This window comes from Phasianus colchicus, chromosome 1 (genome assembly GCF_987193195.1).
Source record: "Phasianus colchicus chromosome 1, bPhaCol1.hap1.1, whole genome shotgun sequence".
Lineage (NCBI taxonomy): Eukaryota > Metazoa > Chordata > Aves > Galliformes > Phasianidae > Phasianus > Phasianus colchicus.
Window position 1 is genome coordinate 44383109 of NC_143436.1, and position 25296 is coordinate 44408404.

Below are 25296 nucleotides of genomic sequence, written 5' to 3' on the forward strand. Positions count from 1 at the left end.
AAGTGCCCTGCATCCCTGTGCTGCCCTCCCCTGCGTGGCCCTGCTCACCTGCTTCTCATGTGCCAGCCATTTCCCTCGGCGTGTGTTGAAAACTTCAGGTCCAATGCCAGCACCTGCAGGAAGGCAAGAAAATCAGCCAAGTGGTATGAAACGGTGGGTTGAGGGCAGGGGCATCTTGGGGATCTACAAGTATCGCATAAGAACTAGAATTGTAACAGGTTTTTTCAGATATATCTTTTCTGTGTGGAGCATGGAGATCACTCAAAGGGCTGAGGATAGGCGTGTTTCTAACTCTGGCTCCATCTTGTGCAGGTGCCCATCTGCAAGGCAGATGGGAAGGAATGAAGGAGCAGCCAAGTGCCCTGCATCCCTGTGCTGCCCTCCCTTGCATGGCCCTGCACACCTGCTTGCTCATGTGGCTGCCATTTCACTCGGCGTGTGTTGAAAACTTCAGGTCCAATGCCAGCACCTGCAGGAAGGCAAGAGGATGAACAGTGTGGTATGAAACATTGGGGTGAGGGCAGGGGCATCTCGGGGATCTATGAGGGTCTCCTAAGAACCAGAATTGTTAGAGGTATTGTCTGACATATCTTTTCTGTGTGGAGCATGGAGACCTCTCAAAGGGCTGAGGATAGGCGTGTTTCTAACTCTGGCTCCATCTTGTGCAGGTGTCCATCTGCAAGGCAGATGGGAGGGAATGAAGGAGCAGCAAAGTGCCCTGCTTCCCTGTGCTGCCCTCTCCTGCATGGCCCTGTTCACCTGCTTGCTCATGTGACTGCCATTTCCCTCGGCGTGTGTTGAAAATTTCAGGTCCAATGCCAGCACCTGCAGTAACGCAAGAAAATCAGCCAAGTGTTATGGAGCGGTGGGTTGAGGGCAGGGGCATCTCGGGGATCTACCAGGGTCCCTTAAGAACTAGAATGTTACAGGTTTTTTCTGACATAGCTTTTCTGTGTGGAGCGCGGAGACCTCTCAAAGTGTTGAGGATAGGTATGTTTCTTTCTTACTCTGGCACCGTCTTTGAAGATGCCCATCTGCAAGGCAGTTGGGAAGGAATGAAGGAGCAGCCAAGTGCCCTGCTTCCCTGTGATGCCCTCGCCTGTGTGGCTCTGCTCTCCTGCTTGCTCATGTGCCAGCCATTTCCCTCGTCGTGTGTTGGAAACTTCAGGTCCAATGCCAGCACCTGTAGTTAGGCTAGAGGATCACCAGTGTGTTATGAAACAGTGGGGTGAGGGTAGGGAAATTTTGGGGATCTGCAAGGGTCCCTTATATCTAGAATTCTTATAGGTTTTTCTGACATATTTTTTCTGTGTGGAGCATATTGACCTCTCAAAGATCTGAGGATAGGCGTGTTTCTTACTCGGGCTCCATCTTGTGCAGATGCCCATCTGCAAGGCAGATGGGAAGGAATGAAGGAGTAACCAAGTGCCCTGCATTTCTGTGCTGCCCTCCCTTTCGTGGCTCTTCAGCCATTTCTATAGCTGTTGTTTTAATTTTCTTCTACATTCTGTATGTCCAGTGTCAGCACCCTTTGCAGGGCAGAGGCTCTGCAAACCAGTGCTTATCCTTTTTTGTGTAACTGAAGTTTTTTTTTTTTTTTTTTTTTTTACCTTGCATGGTACGATTAACGTGGATTTTAATATGGGTGTTACTTACCTATTGTGGGGTGCGTGGCCCTCTTTTCAGGAGAGAAAAGCGAGTAAGTACAGGAGTGTTTTGATATTCTGCTGTGTCCCTATCTTGCTATGCTTTTGCCTGTGTTTAAGTGTGAGGCAGGGGAGCAGCAGCTTCCATCCATCTTCATCGTCTTCTTTTATCCGCCACAGTCCTTGCTTACTCTTGTATCCTGGTGGTGATCTCTTGCTCGCTTCCCTTCTGGTTTTCATTCCAGGTTGCTATGACGCCAAGTTCATTCTGGAACGCAGCCACCCCAATTTTGTGTTCTTGTGACATGGCTTTGATAGTATAGGGTGGTTTCTGGAGCTGGTGACTGCCTCTGATAATGTGTCCGTGACGTTGTGGGGTTGGTGCTGTCTGGAATGGGGCTGCTGCCTTCTGCCGTCCATGTAATAAAAAATATGTTAGTGTTTATGAGACTGCTTGGTGTGATGTAAGAAGAGGCGTTCAAGTAGAAATTCTTACTCAGCCCCTACTACAAGCACCTGCTCTGGGCATCCTAAGCACATGGACCATCTGCTTATCCTGTCTTTTTGCCCTGAGCAATTTTTTCCTTCAATCCTCAACAGACTTTTTGTCTAGCTTTATCTTGAGCACCATCTCCCAAAGTTCTTTCCCTGGAGGCCAATCTTCCTGTCACAGCTTGGCAGAATTTCTTCTTATCTCTCATGGGAAAGATTTTGAAAATAACTAGTTTTGGTAAATGGAAAGCAAAAGCACAGATCTGTCCTTTTTATCCCCTTTGGATGAAGTCTAGCTGGGAAATCTACCCAGATGTTTCTGTTCACCCCTACACAAAATAATGCTACTGCAAACATTGTAAGCAATTTATGCTAGTTAGCTGAAAATTACATTTTTGAGGGAAGGAGAATAATGTTAACATGTTTAAAGATTGACTTTGGAGTGTTCTCTGCACAGAGAATGGCAGCCATGTTCTAGCATAAATACATGATGAAAGACTGCTTCACAAGCTCCAAGCATGAATTGTCAGTAACACTGGATGTGCATACAGATTAAGAATTAATAGGATTTATAAATACCTTCTACTAATCACATAATGTAACTGTAATTCAGCCTCTAACTGGGCTTGCATACTGCGTGTCTCCTATACGTGTAAGCACTAAAATTGTTTTAATAGAATGGACAGGCAAGCAATTAAAGTTTCATTAAAAAAAAATTTAAAAATGTGACTTCCATTTCCCAAGTACTCATCTAAAAAGATTATTAGGATGTTTACTCCTATATTAATATCTAATTGCATTCACATGACAAAACTACTTACTCTTACTTCAAATCCTTGCGGACTTAGTAATTTTTTAGTGTTAAATGTATTATTTTTTCCTACACAAAATGTTTATTTAGGATTTGTATTAAATGTATACTGATAAGATGTATTTTAGGCAGTTTTTAGAGATTCTGTTCTGTTGTTTTTATTTGTGCATTTATTTATTTAATTATTTGTGCAAATTAGCAATAGACAACAAAAAATGCTTTTCAGTATTTCATGTTAATGGAACACCATTTTGGAATGATGATTTCAATGGCTTTCCTGGGTTATGCCACATATCATAGCATCGTAGAACCATTTGGATTGGAAAAAACTTTAAAGATCATCCTGTTCCAACCCCCTGACGTGGGCAGGGTAGCCAACCACTACATCAAGCATTAGATCAGACTGCCCAGTTCCCCATCCAACCTGGCCTTGAACACCTCCAGGGATGGGGCATTCACAGCTTCTCTAGGCAGCCTGTGCCAGCACCTCATCACCCTCTCAGTAAAAAATTTCTCTAACATCTAACGTAAATCTCCCCTCTTTTAGTTTAAAATCATTCCCACTACTATCACTATCAAACTATGTAAAAATTTGGTCCCCTCCTGATTACAAGCTTCTTTTAAGTACAGGAAGACTGCAAGGAGATTCTCTTCTCCAGGCTGAACAAGCCCAGCTCCCTCAACTTTTCTTTGTCAGAGAGGCGCTTCAGCCCTCTGATCATCTTCATGGCCCTTCTCAGGACCCACTCCAACTGTTTCATACCCTTCCAGGTTTGAAGGCCCCAGGCCTGGACACAGTACTCCAAATTAGGTCTCATGAGGGCAGAGTGGAGGGGGAGTTACCTGCTCTCCCTGCTAGCCATTCTTCTCTTGATGCAGCCAAGGATTCAGTTGGTCTTCTGGGCTGCATGTGTATGCTGCTTGCTCAAGAAAAACACACATTCAAGACAAATACATTTATTACAGTCAGTCAGGAGAAAAATTTGGTGTGCCTCAGGCAAAAACTTAGGAAGTAAAAAAAAAAAAAAAAAAGTTTAAACAAGAGATCTAGTCACTGCACACAGGCAGACATGCCTAACATTCCTTCTGACATCCATTTATCTTTTCCATACTGATTCCTTTCTGGTTCTTTATGTTGGTTACTATTTTCTTTTTTATTATTTTTCATTCTTTCTTTCTTTTCATTGTTATACTATATTTCCCAGGTGATTTATATCCAAAAGTCTGATCCCTGGTCTAAAAAATTTGCATGCTGAAAACAATGTGAGACAACATGCCGCAGGATACTGATGCACTTCACTGATTTCTACAATAAGAATCAAAAGGATTAATTGTGTAACAATTCCTTCAAGTCCTTAGGTTACTGTAGCAGGTGCTATTTTATCTGTAAATTCCAAGAAAAAGTTATTTTCCTGCAATGTGAAACTGCAATAATGGGAAAATTACAGTGCTTGGAATATTTCTACAACATGTGTCGTATAATTTATTTCCATAAGCTGGACAAGAAAGTGAAGAACCCATAGCAGATTGTACTGTTTTTGGAAACAGAGATGGAAGATATAAATGTAAATGCTTCTGATGAATTTTGTACAGTGTTGATTTTTGTATTTATTCTGCTCTAAGTACAATGCTAGTCCATTATAATTCTGGGCAGTAAAAATATGACTGTTAATGGAATCAAATTCAAAATATTGGTGATAGGATGGAAAGAAGAGATGCTTTTGCCTGATTTTTCTAGTATCTATCTATGTCTGTACACCTCTGTACATCTATATATTCATGTGGACAAATTCAATCTCTATTTTATCTTTGGTATAAAACATACATGGTAGAATTTGTTAATTAATGGAAAATACATTAGATATTTGCCTACATCATATGTCTAAAACTCAAAAGAAATAACAGAAAGGAAAATACCCTTTCCAGGTTGACCTCCTGTGCTTGTCACCATGGTATCTCAGTATGTTCACAAGAACATTGCTGCATCCGTTTTCCCTCACACATCGTTCTTCATTCTTCCTTCTTTTCCTGTGCAAGAGTTAGAGGATGGAATTGGATTAATTTCTATAAGTTGTTATAAAATGGCTGGAGTCCCTAGGTTTGCTCAGCTCAGAGCACAGGAGTGAGGGCCTCATGGTGGCTGCAGCTTCTCACAGGGAGCAGAGGGCAACGCTGAGCTCTCTGACAGCAACAAGGCCCAAAGGAAGGGTCAGGTTGGCTGGTAGGGTAAGGTTCCTCACTAGAGAGTGGTTGGGCCCTGGCACAATCTTCACAGGACAATAGTCATTGCCCTGAGCCTTGAGTTCAAGGAGTGTTTGGGTAATGCTCCCAGACATATAGTTTGCAATTTGGCTGCTCCTGTGTTGAGTTAGGATTTGGACTCAATGATCCTTATGGGTCCTTCCCAACTGAGGATATTCTATTTTTCCAAAATATGCAATGCAGTCATATCAAAAAAGATACCTTTCATTTTGACTGTAAAGAGCTTCGTTCTTGTGAGAGCAGGGTCTCATAGACTTTCTAGGATGTATAAAAAAACATGAAATTGGGTAAAATAAGGACCTTCAGGATCTGAGCATCATTGCCATTAGGGAAAATAAAATCTGTTTGTGGAATTTATATTTTGCAACAGTGACAATGTTATATTCCTAATGTCATGGCAGTGTTAGAGTATGCTCAGCTCTGAAAACAAACTGGGAAGGCCAGTAATGCCTCCTTCACCCAGTATTAGCCACACCGGTCTCCCTCTGAAGTGTAGCTAGCTGAAGAGCATCTGTTTCTAATGTCCCAGATGGTTCTTGTACAATCCCTATAACTTCTCCTACTTCCTTCCTGCTTTTCCTTCCAAAATGCCATTGACTATGAATAACTTAATTTGCCTGCCAGAGTTCTCTATCACTTTCCCCAGCCTAAAGAGAGTAACTTTCTAACACTGTGTTTCAATGTCTTCTGGCAGAATATTTTCCATCTGCTTTTTAGATGTGTGAGTGTGGGAGGGGCAGAGGAGGCTGGGATAGCGGGGGTGGTGTCAAAGAAAGACACCAAAACTTACTGCTCTTGCTGAGATGATCTACTGCTTCCTTTTTGTTTCCACGAGGCCTGATGCACTGCTTACAGTTCCCCTAGGTGTGGCAGCTGTTTCTCACTTTTCCCTAAGGACAAAAAAGAAAGGAGAAGAAGAAATGAACTCCTCTATTAGATAATTTTCAGAATCTATTTGGAATGGAACAATCTGTGAAATAAAACTTTTATCCAGTTATTCTAGGATTCTTATCGCAGCTTCCAATGTAACTAGCACAAAACGTGTTTGAAGTAGGAGTGGACAGAAGCAGCTTAACAAGAACATGCATCCCCAGAAGGAAAAGGAGCTGGATGCCAACCCCATCAAAGAAGATCATTTATGGCATCACTCTTGTGAACAGGGAGGACGGGGAGTCTTCTGGTTATCACAAAAAGAAAACAATAGCAACAGTTTTTCAATATACTATTAAGAGAAACAACACAAGTTTATCTGCCATGTGAATTTTAGGGATTCATGTTTTCTGTGGAGATACACGTACAATGAGAAGTTTTCCTCCATTTGGGCTGAGAGGAGCTGATAAATCTTCCCCTTCTTTAGACATGACTTTGGAGCAATTTTCTGGGATGTTACATAAATAATGGGAAGCTGTAAGAAACATCCTGAAGTTGCCTTTAGGATTACACTGCAGTATAGTTATGTAATAAGAAGCAGCTACTTTGATTAGCTTGTGAAATTTGAGAAACATGACAGTAGGCATTATACTTAACATGGAACATATTTAATGATGGATTAAATAATACAGTATCCTGTTCTCCTAAAACAGCAACCAGAGAGTTTGATGCCTGTGGCTCTGCCTAACAGGCTGAACCCCATCACATCCAATCGTATGTACTAATTTAGGCTGTGCAGGGCCTTTGTGTAAATGGGAACCTCTCAGAAATCCCACCCTCCTTTGACACAAGACAAGGAAATGAACTTGTTCTGTGGAGCACTATTAGATCATGGAAACAGAATGAAAAGAGCTTTGTGCAGCTCTGGTGTTGCTGGTGCATAACATGTAAAATGGCTGATGATCGTCGTTCAGTTTTCTTTGAAATCTTGAAACATTTATTTCTTCTGAATTCTGTTAAACAGAGTAGTATTTCATCAAGTTATATGTTTTGACAGTGGATGACTGACTATTAAATATAGCAGTGCTTTATCCAGATTACATATTTTCTTTAGTAGGTAATAGCTATAGCCTATCTGTGTGACTGACAGGGAACAGGACCATCATCACTGAGATTTTCATAGGAAAAAAAGGCCTGTTTTAATCTTTTTTTCTTTTTTTCACTGTTCTACTTTCTAAGAATCATTGGAGCTGAATTAGCATGTTTTGCCATTACAAAGTAGGGAATTTATTTGATATCTGTTTTGTTAACCTTATACTGTAGATATTTTAAAGCTTTCTTTCTCTGTAGTTTTGTGTTTGAACAGTGAAAATCTATATGCAACTGACTGATTAATTTATACTATGTTAAAGTTAAGAAACAATTTGAATGGCAATTCAGAAGAGCTTTATGTGCAGCTGAAGTTATATCATTATTCTATGTACTTTGCAATATGTAAAAGGCAAAGGCTGAAATCTACATCTTTGTTCTATTCTGCATTAAGTTGTATAGTTCTTCTCTTTTTTTTCCTCCTTTTTAAGCATATGCCACCAAGCATGCTAATAAACCAGTCAAAGAATCTGCTGTACTAACGGTTAATGAGAATTCAAAGAGATTTATTTAGCCTAGCATCATCATTTCAGTGAAGATTCAAAGAGGATTAATTTGATTTATGTCAAAATGGAGGAATCTTTATATAATCTGCAGTCAAACTTTCATGAATATATTTATGCAGTCTCACTGCATTCTTCAAATTCATGTGAAAGAGGCTATGGAAGAAGGAGACAATATTTATTTATATGCAAATTATTCTTTTTGTGTAGAAAATCTATTTCAGGTTTCAAATCTGTTTAATATCTCTGCAATGCTTAAGAACTTACAGGATTAAATTTGGAGATACAGAAATCATTGAGTGTTATATGTGATTTTAATGGGCTACAGAATTCATCTATGAAAGCTAATGGGCAGACACAACTATGAAAAACTGTACAACATAGTATTTAAGGGCACTCTACCATGCCAAATCAGCTTTTTTTTTTTTTTTTTAAACTGGGATACGTATCACATACACAGCATAAACGTAAGTGTATCATCAACAGCTCATCTACTCTCTTTTGTAAAGGCTGCATGACTCATATCTTTCTCATACCCAAGTAAAAGACTTGCACTAATAGCATCTGTACACTGCACTAAAATCTCACTAAACTATAGTTAGGGAAGAGACATCTGATTCCAGTACCAGCCGGATGTGTAAACAAATCACTGTTCCTCAAACACCATATGATTACCATTTCCAAGAACTTTACAGGGCATCCTGAAGTGTCTTTTCATATGCCATTTCCATGGCCCTTCATGCACCGCTGCTTTTACACAATGACCCAATATCATGCTTGATGATACTGAGTCACAGATGGCTTTAGTACAAAAAGCCTTGCAATGAGCCATTTTCTTCACATACACATTGAAATCCAAATTATTCATAAGTAACTGTACTTTTGTTAGACAACTTGTGCTACCTAAACTCCAAATTCTAAAGATTACTCATGTGAGACCAGAAAAGAAAGAAAATGTTGCATGCAGTATCAGATGACCTGACCAGCTTTCATTGGTCCTTCTCCCTCTATTTCAACCTTTTTTTTTCTTTCTCTCTCTCCTTTTCATAATTTGTTTTCTAGTAGGGTTTTTAAAGCAAGAGGGGAAAGGTATGTCTGATGGACATGAATGCAGCCCTTTGTTTGGCCTGGAGCTCTTTCCAAGGTTTTAGGTATGTTTGTTACTGACAGTGAATGTTAAGTCAAGAGCACCTATGAGAAGAAAATGTGCTTTACTAGATCCAAGCAGCTACTGATAACTGAGGTTAACATTTAGAATATGTAAAGTTTTCAATTTATATGCATGTACTTTGCCATATAATGTGAGCAAAATGGTAGATTTAGACCTTTTTGCACTTTTAAAAAATCCTTTTCTCATTGACTTGAGTGCCCAGACTTATTTTTCACTTTAGTATTCTTTTATGGTCAATAAGAACATTTGTTAAAATACTTCTCTCTGAAAAGCCTCTCAGACTCTCTAACTGTGGTTAATGTTCTCTGTCAGACATCATGTTCTGCACATATTAATAATATTATGCCTCAGTGATAAGGCCTTAATGTCACTTGATGTCCAACCTACTGTGTGGATCATGCACATAACTATTTAATCATTCAGAATGAAACTTAGTCTGAGCATTGTCTTGAAAAAATATGGTAGGGAAAATCATCCCTTTTAAACCTACCTTAATTTTCAGTGTTCACTTGTATTTACTTATTAAACTGTGAGGATAAAGACGTGCAGTGATGCAGCATTTTTGACCAGGAGACCCTGGAAGAACACTAAGCATGTGAAAATGATTAAAGACTGAACTAGTGCAGTTCCTGTGGTCATCCAAAGACAGTGTATCAATGTGAACAGAGTTTGTTGAGCTAATGTATGCTGCAAAAATTCCACGAGAGATTCGTGGGGAAAAAAAAAAAAAAGTGAGGAAAAGGCTGTGTTGTCTGTCTCAGTTTTAGTAAGGCATTCAACACCATTTCTCATGGTATTCTCCTGGAGAAACAGGCTTCTCATAGCTGGGACAGATGTACAGTTCTCTGGGTAAACATTCACCAGTTGCATTCCCCAGGGCTCTGCATTGCAGCTACTTTTGCGTAACCTTTTTATTCAATGTGAACAATAATATACTGAGTTCTTTCTCAGTAAGCCTGTGGATGATACTAATTTAGTCAACATTGCTGATATACTTGAGGGTAGGAAGGATCCTCAGAAGGATTTAGATAGGCCAGATCTGTGAGTCATGTCCAGTCCCATGGCCACCAAAAAGACTCAGTGCTGGGTGCTGCACTTCTGTCCCAACAATCCCATACAGCAGTATGGGCTTGGGGAAGAGAGGCTGCTAAGTCTGGCAGAAATGGATCTAGAGGTGCTGGTTGACAGCTGGCTGAGCATGAGCCAACAGTGGGCTCAGGTTACCAAAAAGGCCAACAATGTCAGATTGTCTAGAATCAGAAATACTGTGGCCAGCAGGGTTAGGGAAGTGACTGCCCCCTTGTACACAGTGCTAGTGAGACTGCAACTTGATTACTGTGTTCAGGACCTTTGGGCCCTGCACTACAATAGGGGTATCTGTTTGTCTGTCACATCAGGCAAAAGTACTTGCTGTTGTGGTTTTAGACCTATCCACAAACTGACTTTTTGTAAAGGAGAGCTGATGGGTGCTTTAGCAGGGCAAGTTTGATCACTTGTGGCTGAGACCAAGCTCCATCCTTACTGGCACCAATCTGGGTCCTTCTCTACTCTCTAGCCCTCAGTCTTTACAAAATGTACAGGAACATGATATCTTTGAGACTTTACTTTTTGTCATATCTTATTGTAACTGGCTAACTAATTAAGCAGTTATTATGCGGTACTGACAGAGAGATTCAAAGATCTTATTTACTAAATATAGCTAAAAATAGAAATATTAAAACAACGCTCCAGGAGTCAATATCAGCATGGCCTTAATTAGAGGGTCACTTTGGTGTATAGATCCTTTTAATGTGAAGAAATCTACATTTAATTTCACAGAAACAAGAAAATTTAAAACCTGCTCAGAATAGTTAATATTGGGTTGGACTAAACATTGACCTCTATAGCAAAATGCAGGTTCTGTGCTCAGTCAGTTGAGCTATTATAACTCTGTTACATAAAGCCAGGTCATGTGAATGTGATGCCATTTAATATGATAGGTTATAAAATCAGCTGTGAACAAAGATCCATTACAATTTCCCATTCTTGCCTTGACAAGGAATAAAAATCTTTGTAGTGGTTTGCATTATCTTTGCTCTGAACATATGGTGACACAGTTTTCCCTGTTAAATTACTCTTTTTTGATCCAAAATGTGATTCCAAACAACAGCCACCTATATTCCATTAAGCTATAATGTTTATAGATTACAGATACAACAAAATTAATTTTAAGATATATAGCCTACAGTCAGTAGGATGGTAACAGTATGGAGCTCAGCAAAACCTAACTACACACATATAATTTGCTTATTATAATTTGTCAGTTTTTAATTGTCATTAACATTTTCTCTGCAACCTGTACCTGAATTAGCTAGTATAGTGCTAAGTCAGGATATTTCCCATCGTGTGCATAGCAACAGAATTGTAATCAGTAAAAGAAAAGATGGAAAAGCCCCAAAAGTTTGTGCCTTTTCCTGCTAGAGAGCAACTGAGCATAGGAAAGAATATATTCACAAATTAGACAGCGCTATGACTATATAACAAAAGGCCCTCCCTTTTATTATGTTGTTGCACTACTGTGTGAGAGAAGTGGCAGGTTCTCCTCAACCATATCAGGTATGCTTCCAAACCTGAGATTAGTGTCCTGTGAGACGAGAAGCAAACATTATGTAACTGAGATCATTCCCTAGAGTGACTAAACAGAATCACATCAGCTTCCAGAAGTCTGGAAATAAAATCTTAAAATAAAACCTTTCTTTCTCTGCATGGCAGAAGGAGACAAAGAATAATCATTGCATAAAGAAAAGAAACATGTGGCTGTATTAGAGACCTTGGAGTTTTTTGAGGAAACTTACCCATAGACATTACTTCAAAAAAAAAAAAAAAAATCAGATGTAGAATGTTTCTGCAGGCCTTTTGGAAAACAGGTGACCCAAAAATAAATTAGTCATAATGAAAGCAACATTCTTAAGTCAAGCATGAGCTCAAGCTTTTTCAGTGGCTATTCACAGTAGTATTTTAAATATTTTCTGATCACATGCCATGTTATGTCCTTCTCTAAGAATATATGCAGTGAGCTCAGTTTTATAAAATATTTAACATGCTTCTATGCTATGGAAAGGATGCTATATAAATTACCAGTAGAGAACATAATCCAATTACTCATCTCTTGAACTTTCTTTTATAATATACTGTGGATGGTATCAAGATCTAATAGGCTTATATTTACAATCTTTTCTTCTTCTAGATGTAAAAAATGAGACATGCGTTCCTAGGTATGGAGATTTGCTTAGTGAGTATGTAAGGCTTCCCACATAATAATGTTCCTTTGACTTTTAGACTGTGGCTCCACTTTCAAAAAGCATATGCTGCACATGGAGATATTTCATAACTTTTTGGAAGTGAAATGAAAGTATATTTTAAGATTTTAAAATGTCAGGAAATCCTGATTTCTTTTTTATCTACTAAACCATCGCAAAGGAAAATGTTCACAGCTGCAAATGGAAGGTGTTGTATAATTCGATAATTCCTGCTAAAAGGAAATCAGATATGTAATTTAAACCTTTAGATGCCAGCCAGTCTCTCACAGACAGAATCACTCAGGTTAGAAAAGACCTTCAAGATCATCAAGTCCAACCACAACCCTAACTAACAACCCACTGCCAAATCACGTCCCTGAGAACCACATCCAAATGGTTTTTAAATGCATCCAGGGATGGTGACTCAACCACCTCCCTGGGGAGCCTATTCCAGTACTTAACAACCCTTTCTGTAAATAAGTTTTTCCTGATATCCAACCTAAACCTCCCCTGGCACAACTTAAGACCATTTCCCCTTGTCCTGTCACTTGTCATCAGTGAGAAGAAACCAATCCCACTGTCTCTGCAATCACCTTTCAGATATTGGAAGAGAACAATAAGGTCTCCCCTCAGCCTCCTTTTCCCCAGACTAAACAGCCCCAGTTCCTTGAGTTGCTCCTCATAGGGCATATTCTCCAAGCCCTTCACAAACCTTGTTGCCCTTCTTTGGACCTGCTCCAGCACCTCAATTTCTTTTTCGTACTGAGGTGCACAAAACTGAAACAATGCTCGAGGTGAGGCCTCACCGATGTTGAGTATAGGGGCAGGATTTTCCCTACTCTTGTTCACTACACCATTCCTAACCCAAGCCAGGATCCTGGGCACACTGCTGGCTCATATTCAGCCAACTGTCCATCAGTACACCAAAGTCCCTTGCCATCAAGCAGCTTTCCAGCCACACCCCAAGGCTGTAGGGTTGCCTGAGGTTGCTGTGACCAAAATGCAGGACCCAACACTTGGCCCTAATGAAACTCATACTGTTTACCCAGGGCCATTGATCCAGTCTGTCCAGTCCCTCTGGCAGAACAATGCTCCCTCCCAGCTTGGTGTTATCTGCAAGCTTACTGATGGCGTACTCAATCTCCTTGTCAAGATCATTAATAAAGATGTTAAATAGAAGTAGCCACAGCACCAAGCCCTGGGGGACACCACTCATGGCCAGCCACCAAATGGACTTAATTCCACTGAGCACGACTCTTTGGGCCCAGCCATCCAGCCAGTGTTTCACCCAGCAGACTCATTAGCACTGTTCAGGTAGCCTTAACAGGGTGTGACTGATCAGCCCTGCCCTGCTGCCAGCAATGCTGACACCCACCCTTGCCCCATTACCAGGCTGTTAACAGGTGCCCCCGCACTTCTTACTCTCTTTACATTAATAACAACCTTTCTCACTGTGTAGTCCCGTAAATGGGTGGCTTACGGTTTCTCCACGTTTGACCGGCCCACGTAATTCGCACACCCTGACTCCTCCTCCCCGTCCCGGTGAGCAGCAATCGCTGCTTTTTCCAGGCAAGGGGCGTGGATGCAGAGCCGTTGTCCTGGCAACGCTCACGCCAGCTGCTCTCGCTAGAGCTGCCAGGCTGCTCCGTTATCTCGGGGCTCCCTGGATGAGGGAACCGACCGAAATCCCCCCTGTACCTCGCGATCATTCGCTACGATTCTGCCCGGAACAGCTCCGAAGCAGCCAACCTCGGTGATCAAGGGTTTCTTCTGGGTTTGTGCCCGTTCAAATCTCCCGCCGTCGCCTTGGCAACGCTCACGCCACGTCAGCCGCTCTCGCGAGAGCTGCCGGGCTGCTCCGTTATCCCGGGCGCCCTGGATGTGGGGACCGGCCGAAACTGCCGTGTATTTTGCGTTCAGTCGCTGTGCTTCTGCCCAGGGCGGCTCCGAAGCAGCCAACCTCGGCGATCAAGAGCTTCTTCTTCTCTCTGAGGGGAACAGAGAACAACCTGAATCTCTGTTTACCTGAGCTGTATTTGCAACGATGATGTTACTCCCCAAAGATAACACAACTAACTTAAACATCCAACATACTCTGCTCCAGCGCCTTTAGCCAACCCAGATCAGGAAGGCAAGCATGTATTTGTTTTGCCCTTATCTACTTTTTTTGGCCCTTCTGGAGTCCTGTTCAACAAAATCCGAGTTACTTTCGGGGTCTTATGTGATTGCTGGTCTTAGTTAATTGAACTCTGAAAAAAAAAAAAGCAAAATGTGGCATTTGTTCTTCTGCCACAGGCTTCAGCTTTATGACACAGCACTGGCAAGTGATTGGTGGTACATGGAGGCACGAGGCCGTGTAGCAGTTCCTTGGATGAGATGCTGTGTTTTCCAGGGATTCAGATCTGACAATCATAGTGTTCCTTGTGTAGACTTAAACTTCATGTTTCCCTTTTTCAGAAAGATTGGATGCCGTCAGTGCAGGAAACAGAAAGAAGTGAGTAAGATTCTGAATCCACACTTTCTCACACATTCTCTGTCCCCTTCTTTCCATTTGTAATGGAGGTCATGCCCAGATGAGTTCACTGTATCAACGGTGAAGAAATTGCATAGCAATTTCTAAAGGTTTCCTGGAGCAAGAGAATGAACAACATATTTAGATACAAATGTGAACAGCAAAAATGGTATAACAGTTTATAAAGTGAAACAAAGAGTAATCCAGATTAACATTATTAAATTTAGGGTTTCTTTTCTTTTTTTCTTTTTTTCTTTTTTCTTTTTTCCCCCCCACTCTGTTCTTCTTACTTCAGACTCATCAGAGACAGTAAAAAGCCACTTTTTTTACAAGATCTCAACCAGTCAGTTTGGAAAGTACTTTGGTAGCATCACCATCAGTGATAGCATCTTCATTACATTTGCACAAAAAAATCCACAACTGAAAACTTTTGAGTCAATAAGAGTGTCAAGCAAACAGCTCAGGATTGCTTTCATTGAGCAGAAAGGCCACTCCACTCAGAAGTATCAGGCCTATTATTTGACCCTATTTTAGAAAAGAACAGGTAGTGCTCTGGGTCAGCCTGAAGGGTATCTCCAGACTGGTGAAATTCTAATATGTTCACTTTCTTTCTGTGAGTCTGCTTTTCCTCTGGGATGATCTGGAGTGAATTATCTCAAACAATTACTGTATTTGAAAATAGTTCATTACACTTTGAGTAAAAAATAACAAAAAAAATTAATGATGGTTTCCACCCTTGTTATTTCTTAGGTCTGTTGATGTGTTGGAGTGAGATCTTTCTTAAAGTCCTATTCTAATGATGCTAGATTCTACTGTGGCATTAACAGTTTAAGATTGCTTTCATCTCCCCTTCTTCTCTTGCTTTATAATGTGTACAGGAGTCCTGACACAGATTATCATACACACTTCTTATTTATGATGTTTTTATTTCTGTAACATACACACAGACAATAATATAACATAAAGCTTATCTTATTTTTGATTGCTCATAGCTTCCTATCTACAAACAGGGAAACTACATGCTATGGGAAATAACACTCATCTGTCAGAACATTTTTTTAAAAAACGACACCTGGGACATTTCCTACTATTTATTTCCACCTGTTTTGGCAATATGAAGAATATTGATGTGAGAAACTGTACTATTGTGTTCAAAATGTGCTTAGGTCCACTCTCAGTCAGACTGAAAATAGAAAATGTCCTTACTCAGAACCACCAATATCGGTCAGAGATTTGTTCCCTAAAATTTCTCAAAACTGAATCAGTTCCCACCAAGTCAGTGGCAGTTTTTGTCACTTGTCTTGTGAGTAGCTGCAATACTGAGATACTACATTTCTTTAAGAATTGTACCCCTCTTGGTCTCAACCTCCATCCAAATGAAAAGTTTCTTAAACAGTGTTAGTCTGATGAGATTCCTCTTAATACAAAGTAGATTGTTAACACCCAATAAAAAGAAAGGTGTTACTGTTCACATTGTATTACTTCTATTTTCAAGCTGTTGTTTTTCTTTTCATTTTGAAAAAAAAAATAAAAATCATATTTGTTTTGCTGTTCAACAAATGTTTTACTCTGCTTCTTTTTATTTTTGAAAAATATAAATATATCACTTTTCATTGAATGTATTTGCATTGTACAACAGGTCTTTTACCCAGTAGTCTGTCGGCTCTGTTATCTCAAGGATACCAAATAAGGAATTTTAGAGGGCATACTTTTTGCTTTACTTTAGTGAGGTTAAACACTTTTTGGAATTTGGCTTAGTTGATCAAGATATTTTTGTTCACTTACAAGTAATTTGATGTGTGAATATATTTATTTCAGTGAAAATAACAACCATTACTCAAACAGTAAGGACTACACATACAACATGCTTAACTGTGTTGTGATAATGAAAACTTGGAAAGCTTATGTGCCACATTTGGGAAGGCCACGTAAATCACTAAAGCCCAGCATTCTAATGAGCAATAAAAGTGCTTCAGATAAGGTCAATCACATTTTCTGAATACCTCATACTAATTCGTAGTCTCACAAATGTGACTATCTATATGGAGAGAAAAATAGAGTTCCTTATAGTGACAAACCTATTTAATAACTGTCTATATATAAATTTATCTGGTTATTTATAAAACTATATAAAGTTTCTAAACTATATTTGTATCTCTTTCTCTCAGCAACCATGCCTTCTGCTATTTTGAGGTGATAGTTGATATCCAAATAAATCCTATTTGCTATATAAAGCTCATCTTTATTTTTGGTCTTTCATAATTGATGGTCTTGTCAGTTTGACCTTGAGAAGACCTTCTACTTGCCACGTAGCACAATACAGATCAATGTCTTTGGTTATGGTAGACATGGTATACTTATGAAAGGATAACAGATGTCAGCAATCATGGATGAAAGATGAGTTCAAATTGGAGGCTTTGTAAAATAAATGAAGAGGAAGAGTGGAAAATGGATTCTGTGCGACTGGACAGAAAATCAGGAATTATGGATTCTGACCCTTCCACAGATTTTCTGGAGCCCAAAGCTCTTCAAATGGGCACTGATCATAAGTATCAGCTTACAGGTATCAGTGTGGGACCAGAAGAATTCTAGTCTTAAAATCCAATATTTGGTTGCAAATTGTCCTCATCACCAGCTGAAGCTTATGGAAGTGACAAACATTCAGTACAACCAGAAAACGGAGTTCATTCAAACATGACCTGCAGTAATTCTGCTGTGGTCAGCCTCTGAAAATCACTTGGTATCTTCTCAGAAATATGCTACAGAAAGTAGTGAAAAAAGAAAAACACTCTTTTGAAAGATGAATTAAATCATAGCTAAATTCCACATCTAATAAAAAAAAAAAAAAAAAGTATGAAAACTGAGGAAACTTGAAGGAACCTTGAGGTGTGAGGTAGCAATATAGCTAGAGAGCTAGAAATCTCAACATCTCAGCTCCCTGTGGACTGACTGCAAGATGGTACTGTTCTTTAGCAAAATGATCACAAAACTATGCTCTCAGTTTACTCCACTGCTGGTATAGACTTGTGATTTGAACAGCCTATCTTGGACTAATTTTAATAGACTAGATTGTGATACTGATATCATTGTGGATGTGTGGATGCTTTAGATTCACAAGAATCAGTTCTTCTCATCATAACAAGAAGTTACTTTGATCTCACAGTACAGAAATACTGCTGAAGGCCATTGCAGAATCTCATTATTTTCTGTTGGGAAAAATACATGCATACTGAAATGGGTGCTTCATTGGAGATGTTAGTGAACTATAAAGTCTTTTCTGTTATTAGTTGTGCCATGCAAGCTGTTCATGTAATACAGGAAAAAAGTACAGCATTACTTACTTTACTTTGCTTTTAGTGTCAGGATTTTCTGTTCATCTGCTGCTATATATATATATGTATATATTTGACCGTGGATTACATTTGAGAAAAATACTTTGTCAAATATTGGAATAAGTTGCTCAGAATCTTGGTTCTTGGGGATGCTCAAGTCTCAGAATTTAACAACCTCTATGATTTTAAAGGCTGAAGGTAGGTTCTACATCTAAGGAAAAGACATAAACATCACAGTGAAAGCCAGTGTAAAGAAAAGATAAATATCAGTACTGTTCAGTAAATTACAGTATACCACTGAACAAGGTAGTCCATTTTCTAAAAGATTTCCTAAACAGCAGTGCAAAACATATTTAAAAATACTTTCCCATGGGGTCAAAATTAATTTTTCCACTTCCTGCTTCTTAAGTTTTCACTTCTTAAGTATTCACTTTTAATTTATACTCATCTCTAAAAGTACATTATTAATTAAATAAGAACACCTAACAAGATTGGATTTTCAGCTTCTAAGCAAAGAGTAGGCTAGTGTCTGTTCTAGAGTTCTTAATGTTTTTTTCCATGCAAAACAATACAGTGGAAATGAAAATTGTTGAAGAGCTGCATCAGGGATGCCATAAATTTTAAGTGCTGACTATGGCAGAGGCACAATAAACAGAAAGTAAAAAGCATATTAAATATCAACTAGAATGAATCTGTGTAGTAAGATATTGCTTTACTGGGGAGAATGAGATCAATAGGTTGGATTTTTTTCGGCAAAAAATTACCAAGATTGGTCATCTGTGCTCTCTGTTCATTGTCTATATTTACTGCTCTCCACCAGCTCCCTCCCTAATTGAACTTCTCTCACAGAGCAGCAAGCACATGTTCTTCCTTGGAGCAACTTTCCCTACAGATATTTCCTTGGCTCTAAAACTGCAAATGAAAAGGCTGTATTTCCAATGATTCTCTTTGCCAATCCTACCCAGATTAAAGGAGCAAAGTTTCTCTGGGTCAAGTGGGTAGAGGAGGAAAAAAAAGAAAAAGAAAAAAGAAAAAAAGAAAAAGGAGCAGGGAACTGGACAGGAAAAACTGAAAATCTTGAAGGAAGGAAAGAAAAGTTAGAAGACATTCCTTCTCTTTCCTCGCTGCCTGTTGGGACTGAACTCAACAAACCCAAATCTTAGTTTCTATTATTTCTAGAAATTGCCCATGTGTCCCCTGCTCATGGCAGAAGCAAAGATGAACAGGAGATCTTTTTCCCTTGCTAAAAGTTCCGTATTTGCAAAGATTGTTCAAAATATTTTGAGGCTCTATTCCTACTGACAATCTGATTATTAGAATCTTTGTAGTTTCACAAGATGAGGCCTTGAACCTTGTTCCTTGTTAAAAACTGTGGGAATTTCATCTCAAAAGTCTTGATCTCAACAATTATGTTTTTGCAGTTGTATCAACATTTGCTGGTTATGTATCCCTCTCTCTAGCATGTGTGCCATTACAAGCTGAAAAGGTAATGACATTTCTTCTCTTCCCTAGTAAAAAGCTCACCAGACTTGAATGAGTAGTGTAGACTACTCTAATGCAGACAGCCTTCCCTTGTATGATTAAGAAAGTTAGATTTTGTTATGAACTTATGTTTTCCTTCCACTGTATTTTTCTATAGAAGAGAAACAGAATTGAATATTTTTAAGTCTCAAGAAATTATTCAAAATGATTGTTGACAGAATCATAGCGCAGTTTACTACAGAATATTGCAATTTACTAAAGAAACCAGGAAAGGATGCACTGTGTGCCTGCAGTGGCAACTTTCTGGTAACCTTCTCATGTTGCCTGTAGTTAAAAAATACAAAAAGCTTATGGGATTATTTATTTATTACTCTAACTAAGGGCTGAACCACCCTGGAGGGTTCCTGCCACCTCCTGAATGAATTACTTCTGACGTTTCACTTTCTGAAATATGGAACCAAATCTCATCTCAGGCAAGTTTTACATTTATAAGCTGTTTTCCTGTACTGAATATACACTGTGTAGAAAAAGCAAACGTTGGGAAGGGAAAAAAAGCTTTGCTATTGGAATGGACGCCCAGTCTTCTGCTTCTCTTGTTCTTGCAGATTGGTAATTGCATTTAGGAGACTGGATTTTTTTGTGGGTAACCTTGTTTTCATTTTCACAGACAGTTAAACTCTTGTTTGAGAGAAGTTAGTAAGTTAAAGCTGATCAGTGGTCAGTCCACTTGAATGTGGAAGTGTAGCACAGTCTCACTTTCCCATGTCTTTGTATAAGAGCTGAGGAACAAATCCCAAGACATGAAGGTTCTTAGTAGCCTCAAGCTCTACGAAAGGAAGGTGAATCTCTGATGCTGGACTCATTGCATCTCCTATTTAAATTGTGCCATGGCTTGACAGCTACTTTAAGCATTTAAGTATTTAGGTTTTATTTGTTCGTTGTGTTTTGTGTTAAAGAGTGGAGACTTGAGAACTTAACTACTTTAATCCAGGAACAATCACAAACGTATATTGTGGGGCTTTTCATCTTTCTTTCTTAATTTATGAAGACTGCGTGGGAGAAGTCAATCTGTACTCAGGAGAAATGCAGTGAATCAGCCTGTTCTTTATGGTGAAATGTTCTCTTACGCAGTTGATGTACCTTGGAGAAAAAAAAAAAAAAAAAACACTACAAAACAAATAAACTGCAGATTCCACTTTAATCAGTAAGAATTAAAAAAAGAAAAAAAGAAAAATCTGTTATTTTTCAAACACTGCTCAAGAATGGAATGTATTGTCTAGATGTTTAATGCGAGATTTGGTACTGTTTGGAACTGCAGTATAATTCCCTTTCTCTCCTTCCCTTCTGCTCCCCACACCTTTGGCTGCAGGAGCAACACTGATTAATCACACTGGGCTATTGTGGGAGTGAGGAATACGCACAGGCAGAGAGCAGTGTAAAGACCTATTGTCCTAGGGAAGGATTTGGGAAGGATTCCTCCCTAAGTGTCCCAGCATGCAGACAGCACTAGCTGAGATGCCTTTTTAGGAAATTCAGAGCTTTATCTGCATACCCAGCTGGCCATCTGGGCTTTGTGGTGCAGAGAAAAGCAAGCACAGCCTTTATTGCCTTTCTGTACTTTGCTGTGCAGAATGCCTGGAAATAATAACTCTGTTTACATTGCTCTGTTACTGTTCGGGGACAGAAAAGGTGGGAGAACAGGTACTTATGAACACAGAATCACCAAAAAGAGAAACCAGGGCCACTGACTGCCACTCTTAGTGGCCTCCTTGTAAGCCACCAGGTCTTAGATCACTGCTCTAGCCATATAGGGACCCAACTACATTCTCCCACATGCCATAAGCTACCAAGAACATACGAAATAAAAAGTAGCCACTTACCATTTCTGACTTTCCCAGAAGTAAAACTCATTGCAGCTGAATGTGGGACCCTCACGTTAACAGTGCCTTTCTTCCACGCCCAACCTGCTCTGAAACATATCTAGCAAATCTATGCAAACCTAGCATCAAAGAATACAAACTTGCAGTAAAATGCTTTCCCCAGAGTAGCATCGGCTTTGCTGCAAAATATGAAGTTCTATGCTCATGAGGCCGAATTTAAGGGCATTCAATGAAAAGTCAATAGGAATTAGGCAGCAAGGCATATGTAAAAATCATACTTGGTGAGGACTTGTATATTTGGGCACCTGTAAGCTTTTTCAGTTTCTAAACTTAACTCTAAATTTGCCCTGTTCCTTCTCTGTCTGCAAGATGGGAAGAAATGGAATAGATTTATTTTGTCCCACTTCACAGACATGAGGAATTCTCCAGTTTATTTCAGTTGCATACACAGTTTTCCAGTCAAAACAATTTATGAATTCTAATTTGTGCTGTTTTCTCTACTATCAGGGCTAAAATGTTTCAGAAGTTTGATCTGAAACACAACAGGGATGAAGTGATGATTCACCTACTTTTGCTCACAACTTATTTCACTGAGCATTGTGATAGTTTAACTTCTCCCAGCAATACACAAACATGTTCAGGTGCAGCCAGTATTGTACCTTTGCTAGTTGTTGTAGTGTTCCTCAAATTCTTACTGGTGCCCAACTGCAAAATGAAGATCCAGATAAACCCGCATACCAAGGTCAGAGGTGTTTAGATCTCTTGATTCAGTCTGGTAAATAAAAAATGTGGGATGGAATTTAATCCAGCTTTTCTTTCCCTGACATTCAGAATGGCAGCAGCTGTCAGTAGTGGTGTTTATGTTTTTTTGCCCCAAAAGACCCAACAAGTGACAGAATGATAATGATTATGTAGGGTGATCATCTTTTAAACTCTTCTGAAGTATCTTTTTATTACTATTGATATCATTCATTATCACGTGTCACAGTACCAATCAGATTTCAAGCTCATTACTGACAAGCATTCCAGTCACTCCAAAAAGCAAACAAATGGCATAATTTAAATACAGCACCAAATTCCTCACTGTTGGGAAGAAGGAAAAAAGTTTAATTCTCTTGTTTAACATGAGAATATTTACCTTCAGTCAAGGAATATAAGATTAGCACACTACAACAAACTATAATTTCTACATTTTTGATTTTGTGAGTAAGATAGTGGCCACAGTATTGAAAATAGTTACAGAGATGCTGAATTTTAGACATGTATGTTGTCCAGTGAACTTTAGTAAGGATAGCAATATGCAAGTAAAATATGATGCTGATATTTAGAGAGAGAAGCAAGCAAATGGATAAGCAAATAAACACTGTTCTTTGAGTTGCTACTCAGGGATGCAGGTTAGTGAGGACACTGTTGATGTAAGAACATACTCCAGTAAGCTGGCCTTATAGAAGAATTGCTCCAAGCTGTACATCCATCATTGCACTGTATGGTTCATCTGCACACCTTTCATTCAGTTTTCTGGAATGCCTATCACAGATACAATGCATGTTTCTGTGAGATCTGCAGAACTCTTTTCTCTACATGCTCACTTTCATTTTTCATTTGTTTCTGGTGTGTATGTGAATCAGGGTCCTTCCTGTTTGTGGCAGTGGATGCTCAACAGTCAGTGAGTCCCACTCAGTCCTGCAGCAGAGAGAGGCTGGGAGCAAGGACCAAAGCTGAGTCAATGTGCTCTAAGACATTTAGCCGGAATGCGTCAGCATCAGAAAGCTGATGGTTGGAAATGCTTCAGTGCTCTAGGGTGGGCTATTTTAAGTATGAAGAATAAATTTTATTTGACCTCAGATTTAGCCTGCAGGTTGAGACACTTTTGCAATGCATTATGGGGTTGCTAACCACTGGCAACAGGCATGTGAATGCATCAGGCTGGTGAAACTGGGCTTCTGATCTAGTTTCCTTTTCTTGGAGGCTGGCACCTTAATTTCTTGTCTCATTCAGAGGACCTGAAGGGAAGCACTGGGAAGAGAGGGAAAACTACAGCTTTTACTCACTCTATTTTTTTTCTTGGAAAAGTTGAAAGGTCTCAATTTCATGCCAGTGTGGAATGAAAAACTGTTCCTCAATTTGAACATATTCCGGGAATGAGAATAAACTGTTTCCTACTCATTTTACTCATGGTTCTTCATTCTATTTAAAGCCATAGATTTCATATTATGAAATCTGAAGTCCAAACACCTTTGAACAGTGTTTCACCCACAGTAGATGTTTATTGCTGTGCCCATGTGTCAGTGAAGATGGAGGGCATTTACCTTATAAAAAGCATCCCACTGCTTTTCTTTTTCACAATATTCCTTTGGCCTTCACCTCACACCGACCACTTAGGAGAAGGAAAAAAAGTTGAAAGCTTGTCATAAATAATTATATAGTCCTGCAGTCCTCTCAGCAATGTTTGGCAGTTATTTTTGAAGCATGCCAGCACTAATACACAATCGTTAAAGTGCTTCAAGTTATTTACTTTTTGTGTAGTGGTGAATTTTTCCACTGATGCTTTTTATTACATGAAAACAATGCAGTTGACTGGGGGCCAAGAAGATCCTGTATAGTAATTCATGTGAAACAAGGGTTTGTCTGTGAACGTGTTGTCTTAAGTGTGTCTGTCTTGGCTGAATAAAAACTCAAAGTAGTAGTAGGTAGAGGAAAAAATGCACAAATGCCCATTGGCTGTATAATTGACACGTCTGTTGAATGAACTGGGGCAAGATGATTCACAGTATGGTGATTTTATTAGATCAGGCATATTACTAATTAAATAAGTAGCTGTTGCAGCCAAGTGCTTCATCTTTAGACCATTTTTCTTTACTGTTCTTTGAAGCCATATGTCTCATTATATTGTTGGATGCAGATCTTTTTAGAGTTATCCATGCTTTTTCTACCTTTAAATTAATCTAACATAATGTGCTGCTTGGGAACTGTTTGCCAAGACATTCTGGGAAATGTGCTATTGCAGCATATATCTGGCCCTTCTCATTGAGCAGTAGAGAGCATTGCCTTCATGCTCCATGATTGTCTCTGCTGCTTCTTCATTTCCATGTAGCATTTAAAATGTTTCTCTTAACTAGTGAAAATGAAATAGACCTTTGTCACATGGTTAGCTTAAAAATCTATTTCTGCCATCTCTAGGAAGGATGAAGTCTATTATAATTACCATCAAAAATTTGACATCTTGTAAGTTTGTCTTGACCTGTACCTGCAGATGCTTTTTTCAAGATATAAAAATTGCAAAAACTACTGCTAAGGTGGAAGAAAGAAGAAAGAGGGAAGAAATGGTCTTCATTATAATGCATTATCCTTACATATAGGTAACTTTCAACATCATGGCAAGCTAAGAGATAGTACCAGAAAGATGTTTTGCCAGTATGAGGTCCAACAAATCCAAGTGCAAGGTTTGCACCTGTGTTGAGGTAACTCCCATTATCGATACAAACTGGGGGATGAAAGGATTGAGAACAGCTCTGCCAGAAAAGTCCTAGTGGATGACAAGCTGGACATGAGCCAGCAATGTGCTCTTGCAGCCTAGAAAGCCAACTGTATCCTGTGCTGCATCAAAATATGCATGACCAGCAGGTCGTGGGAGGTGTTCCTGCCCCTCTGCTCTGCACTGGTGAGACCTCTGCTGGGGTACTGCGTCCAGATTTGGAGTCCTCAGTACAGAAGAGACACAGACCTGTTGGAGCACGTCTGGAGAAGGGCCACATGGATGATCAAAGAGATGGAACACCTTCCTGTGAGGACAGGCTGAGAGAGGTGGGGCTGTTCAGCCTGGACGAGAGAAGGTTGCCCGGTGATCAGATAGGGGATGGACTCTTTAGCAGCGTCTGTGGCAGTAGAACAAAGTGAAATGGCTTCAA

At 39.5% G+C, this 25296-nt stretch overlaps 1 long non-coding RNA gene across 7 annotated transcripts; it reads right to left on the reverse strand.

Annotated features, from left to right (window-relative positions):
* Positions 1-304: 304 nt before the first annotated feature.
* LOC116233514 (uncharacterized) lies at positions 305-16182 on the reverse strand. 7 transcript variants are annotated; one of them, XR_016466230.1, is made up of 7 exons: positions 13881-16174; positions 6002-6101; positions 4867-4977; positions 3793-3866; positions 1756-2055; positions 1657-1678; positions 305-1194 (listed from the first exon to the last, which is right to left on the reverse strand). It is a non-coding gene; the product is annotated as an uncharacterized LOC116233514 (long non-coding RNA). The 7 variants fall into 7 exon arrangements; XR_016466226.1 differs by having other exon boundaries at positions 309-825; positions 1008-1194; positions 1657-2055; positions 13881-16182; XR_016466228.1 differs by having other exon boundaries at positions 305-1183; positions 1657-2055; positions 13881-16176.
* Between the last annotated feature and the right edge of the window lie 9114 nt (positions 16183-25296).